Raw genomic sequence first — 6000 nt, 5'->3', positions numbered from 1 at the left:
CTTTACTATTTTTACTTTGTTGCCCGAAGGTATTTAATAATTTCATTTTGTTTCATGTTTATAAATTTCATGAATGATGAATTAAAACAAAATTTCAAACCTTTGCTATTGTGACTTTCTTGATGAAGATATTTATTCATTTCATTTCGTTGTTGTCTTATAAATTTCATGACAGGAATTAAAACAAAATTTCAAATTGTTTCATGTTTACAAATTTCAAAAATGGGAATTAAAACAAAATTTCAATAATTTACTAGTCTTATAACGTGAATATAACTTTAATAAAAACTGTTTAGCGTGCATTGAATATATTTACATAAAAATTGCAATAAATACAACTAAAGAAACATAAATATACATATAATATTCTTTTAGGTTTATAAAAACCTTTTAAAATACGTTGCTACAATCTCTTAATTTTTTAACCTATCGACTTCAACTAATGGCACATTGCTTGAAAACAGGATAAGATAATCAAAACATATTGTTTCATGTTTATAAATTAGCATACGTTCCCTCTTTAAAAGGATAAGCGAAAGAAAGAAAATCAGATAGCAAGTGGAGAGGGGGAAAAAAAAACGGTACAGAAGAAAGCTTTTATGTTGGTAGCTTCCCATGAGAGGGCGCTGTCTTCTGTGTCTCTGTTTCCATGACAACCATTTGCTGCTCCTGAAAGTGACGTCAACACCTGAAGTCTCCGCCTTCACATCACTGCACGCCCCAAAAGATTTCCATATTCTAAAAATATAAATAAATGAATAAATGTAAAATAGGAAAAAAAAAATGCGTTACAACAAATGCATTGACTTGTGGAAACGCAAATGGTCGAAAAAACGTTTATTTAATTTTTCTTTTCGCGAACGTTTGCAATCCAGAAAACATGATTTCACTTTTTAAGAAAAAAAATTGTAAAAAACCAGTGATATTTTAGATATCAAGAAATATGGTTTTCTTCTTTTTCTGAATTCTCTTGAAATGAATAAATTTTGATAGCACTGATAAAGCCAATACATTTTTGCGAAGAAACGAATTGCGATTAATATGGGGAAATAATTAACATATTACATGATAGCGGATCGATTATTTTATTATACATATACAGTACATACCATCACTTATTCAAACAATTGCTTTTCAAGCATTAATTAAACTGTTAATAAAGTGGACGTATTTAGTTTTCCAAATAAAGTCACAGGAAATAAATGGGAGCTTCCTCAACTGTCAATCAATATGTTAAGATTAATAACAAACTAACAATTGTATTGCTTTATTTAGTATGTTTTAAATTATGTTCAATAATAGGGGGAGGGAAAAGCAAATTTTGCAAGTTATTGACCACTTACTTTCAGTCAAGAGTGGAACCAGAGGGTGGTCAAGGGGATCACCACCGCCCCCTTTCCACTCAAAGCGACCAATGCGGCCAAAATCTGCATTGTAAGGACTTCTTATTCGAAAAGTTCGTCCCATATGCTCTATTAATACCGAAAATTGCACTTTTGCACAACAGCTGGAAAAAATACTTTTTCTGAATAAAAGTACAATTGTATTTCATCTCAAGCACAAATATGTTTATAATCACTTTCCTACTTAAAACAAACATGGATGAACTTCTCTGAATTAATGAACTTGTAAAATTACATTTTAATTGATGCTGCAGTAAGATTAGACAGTTCATCTCAAAACACTAGTGGCTAATACTAGAAAAGAGTTTATCAAACTTTCTAGATTGCTTTGAAAATGTTCCGTCCTTTAGTTATAACTACAAATTATCATACAATATTTCATAGGAAGCTAGAAACTTGCTCAAGCAATCAGATGAAAAATATCTACTTACTTTTTCTTGTATTTTACATTTTTCTGCTTCAGTGTTCAATTACTGGACTTGTGATCAATTACTGGCGAATAAATCTATCGAAAAACAAATTACAAAAATAAAGAATTTAATGAAACTTCAACAAGAGCATATTGAAATTCATAAAAAGAATTCATGCATTTAGTTCATTAATTAATCAATAAACATGTTCAAAAAGAAAGCAAATGAGAAGTAAGAAACATTATAACTGTCGTGGAAAAGTAAAGAGCAGTATCTGCAAGTTTTTGCTTCTTTATTTATTTTTTTTTAATTTTTTATTTTTTTTATTTTTATTTTATTTTATTTATTTATTTATTTATTTATTTATTTATTTATTTTTACTTTATTTATTTTTATTTATTTTATTTATTTATTTATTTATTTATTTTATTTTTTTTTTTTTTTGCCTTTTTGTCATTTATTGTATTTTAGTTTTATTATACAATATGGTTGCTTGGCTTCGCTGATAATAATGTACGAAAAAAAAACGTCAAATTCCAACGCTTCACTATTGTTCGCAGAGTTGGGTTTATACCTATAAGCTAAACAAGCTATGAGCTTAAGCTAGGGGGCTTGTTGGGGGTCTCCCTAATCCAAGAAAACAAGCATTATTCGTCGCTAAAAAATGAAAAGTACTTGAAAAAATAAATTTTATTTCCAAGTGCTTGAAAACCATGAAAATGTAGAAATAAATTTTGGAACAAACCTTGCATTTTAAAATTGTAACAAACGGGAAGGAGGTTCCAAACCGTGTCAAATTCAGCTCCATGATGCATCCTGTATCAAAAATGCAAAATTCATTTCTCCCAGTTTCTGAAGCATATTGCTTAAGACAAATTTATGTGACTCACCTATTTCAAATCTTGCTTTTTTGTTAATCCCGAATTCAGTATTTTCAAAGTTTTTTTTTGTTATTGTACAGCTTTTATCACACTATATACTGTTAATCTGTTTCGAACGAGTAAAAAATATTACAACTCCTCTGTTCTTTTTCTTTTTCTGCTCTATTTGTGATTTAATATATATATATATATATATATATATATATATATATATATATATATATATATATATATATATATATATATATATATATTGTTATGAGAAATCTTTAGTTATTTTATGCATTTTCTAAACTTAAAACAGGCATTTTTAACAAAGCCAGAGGTATTCTGTAAAACTATACAATCAAGTATTAAAATGTCAGCAACCAGAAAGTGTAAATGAAGTGTCACAAATAATATTACTTATTCTAAGTCCTTGAAAATAATTAAATAAGTCTTTGAAACTCCTTAAAAAGTGCTTCAATTTTATTTTTTACTAGTGGCACCCGCACGGCTTTGCCCGTAAGAGAAAATTAAAAAGTCTTTTGGTTCACCTGTATATTTACAAATAATATAAGATGAATTCCTCGCCAATTGGCTTGCCAATGTTAAGGTTCCACGTTATAATAACTTGGTAATTTACTCGTCCATCTTATGATAATTTTGCTCGGGAAAATGTTCTTAAAATTGGAATAGAAAAAGAACAAAATCGAATTTTCGAAAACTCGCTTCGAGGTGCACACCCCCAGGCTACAAACTAATTCTGTACCAAATTTCATGAAAATTGGACGAACGGTCTAGGCGCTATGCGCGTCACAGAGATCCTGACAGACAGAGAGAGATCCGGACAGAGAGATATCCAGACAGAAAGACTTTCAGCTTTATTACTAGTAAAGATTAAGTGCATGAGCCATTAACTCTCCGAATGGTCAGAATGTTACTCTCTCGTTATTCACTTTTTAAACCTCTACACCATTTCTTCAAAGAATTGTATGCATTTTTTGCTGTTGATTGACCATTTTACATTTAATTCAATGTTGTGCTTGTTGGTAGGTTGAAAAGAGGATCAAAAACTAGCTGTGTGTGTGTACCGAAAGCCGATGCGAGTAAGTGACAATGCGCTATATTTTTCTCCTTTCTCACTCGACTTCTCTGTCTGTTAATGTCAATGATTCGTCGAACCACAAGAAATTTATATTATTGATCTACATTTGCAAAAGAATGTAAAACTTTGTTTCACGATTATTTTTTTTTTCTGATATGTAAGTAGTCCCAATTACCCCGAGGGTACTCTTATACCCCACTTAAAGGCAGAGGATCACAGCATCATTTTCCTGATGCCCATCTCCCCTTTAAGCTCCTACAAAAATAATAATTATAATTATAATAATGTAATATAATATATATATATATATATATATACAATATATATATATATATATATATATATATATATATATATATATATATATATATATATATATATATATATATATATATATATATATATATATATATATATATATATATATATATATATATATATATATATATATATATATATATATATATATATATATATATTCTGAAAATTTCTGATGTAATTTCCGATCCATTATTTTCATTTTTATTTCCTCTCCAGGGTTTCTTTCAACTCCATGTTTTTCAATTCCATGTTCTGCTGCTGCCGTGTCTTAACTGCATTTTTGCCTAGCACGTGCAAGTCATTTCTTTTTCAGGGTCTACATTCTGATTGCTGCTTCCGTTTGACGGTTCGCCTGAATACTCTTCGTTCTTTAATTTTCAGGTATGTTTTCAGGTTCCTCCAAGGCTCTCGCGGTGAGTAGCAAGTTATTGGGACTTTCCCTCTTGCTAAACAGGAAGAGCCTTGTGAACTTAGGGACCGATCCTCCCCTTAAGAAAGCATCGGTCCCTGATTCACCTTTTTTCATTTTGGTGTTGTTTCTGTGTTTTGCTTTTTGAATTTTCCAATTTATTTTGATTGTTTTTTTCATGAATATATATATATATATATATTATATATATAATATATATATATGTGTGTGTGTGTGTGTGTGTGTATGTTTGTGTGTCTGTGTGTGTCTGTGTGTGTGCAATATAATAAAAGGTTGTATATCAGTGAAAATATGCATAGCGAACAATCATTGTTTTACCTCCGACAAATGGTCTGGTGTCATATGGTCCCCAAACCTGAAATAGCTTAAGGCCCCATTAAGACTAAATTCGGCCTTGATTATTAGTAGGAAATCCAAGACGCGTTCTTTCAAATATCTCAAAAACTCATTTCCACAGATACTGCGCTTTACCTTTCTACTGCAGTACAGACATATTTTATTTATTTATTAGTATTAGTACCTAGCAGCATCTTGTTTCTATCTAAATAATGCATATAAAACAGTTATAACAATTTTCGATACGGAAAAATTGCAAATTTTAAGAATATTTTTGCTACTGTAGCCGTTACTTTTATGAAATTCTAACGTCTTTTAAAATTATTCTTAGCTCATTTACTTCACAATTCGGTTTCTCGGTGACGAAAATTTAAAGAAAATTAGATTAGACATGGACAAACGTAATTTCTACTGCATTAAATACATTTTTTTAAAATAATGATCATTTAAAGTTGTGAAAATAAATAGAAAGTCATGTATAAAACTGAAACTATAGAATTAGTCTGGTCTTATTTGGCTGAAAAGAAGTCATTTTTACAATACATAATTATTTCTGGTGAAAAGTTTTCAAAATATTAATGTTAAATGTTATATCACATATTATTTTGAAATGTTAAACATTAATTTATTAAAAAATCGTAGATTCTTTTCTTTTTTTTTTTTTCAAATTTTAACTGATAGATTTCTTTATTTCTTGTCTTTTTACCATCTTGTGAAAAATAGAAAATATCCAACAATGCGGAAAACATAAGAAATAATTCAGGCATTCATTTTTTATTCATGTACTAGTGGTACCCGCACGACTTGACCCGTAATAGAAACATTAAAAGGTCTTTTGGTTCGCCTTTTTATCGGCAATTGGCTTGTACCCATGTTACGGTTCCACGTTACGATAATTTCGTAATTTACTCGTCCATCTTATGATAATTTTGTTCGTAAAATTGGAATAGAAAAAGAACCACATCGAATTTTCGAAAAATCGCTTCGAGGTGCACACCCCATGCTGCAAACTAACTTTGTGCCAAATTTCATGAAAATCGGCAGAACGGTCTAGGCGCTATGCGCGTCAGAGATCCTGACAAACAGACAGAGATCCGAGAGAGAGAGAGAGATCCGGACAGAGATCCTGACA

At 29.9% G+C, this 6000-nt stretch overlaps 1 long non-coding RNA gene across 1 annotated transcript in view; it reads right to left on the bottom strand.

Annotated features, from left to right (window-relative positions):
- Positions 1-271: 271 nt before the first annotated feature.
- The window catches only part of LOC129223350 (uncharacterized), a 96919-nt gene continuing 91190 nt past the window's right edge, over positions 272-6000 (bottom strand). The window contains exons 3-4 of the long non-coding RNA XR_008580626.1: positions 1835-1908; positions 272-738 (exon numbers count right to left, since the gene is read on the bottom strand). This is a non-coding gene — a long non-coding RNA (uncharacterized LOC129223350). The remainder of the gene's footprint in view (positions 739-1834; positions 1909-6000) is intronic.

This window comes from Uloborus diversus, chromosome 5 (assembly GCF_026930045.1).
Source record: "Uloborus diversus isolate 005 chromosome 5, Udiv.v.3.1, whole genome shotgun sequence".
NCBI classification, from domain to species: domain Eukaryota; kingdom Metazoa; phylum Arthropoda; class Arachnida; order Araneae; family Uloboridae; genus Uloborus; species Uloborus diversus.
The sequence above is the reverse complement of the archived record's forward strand: the minus strand, read 5'-3'. Positions and strand labels throughout refer to the sequence as shown.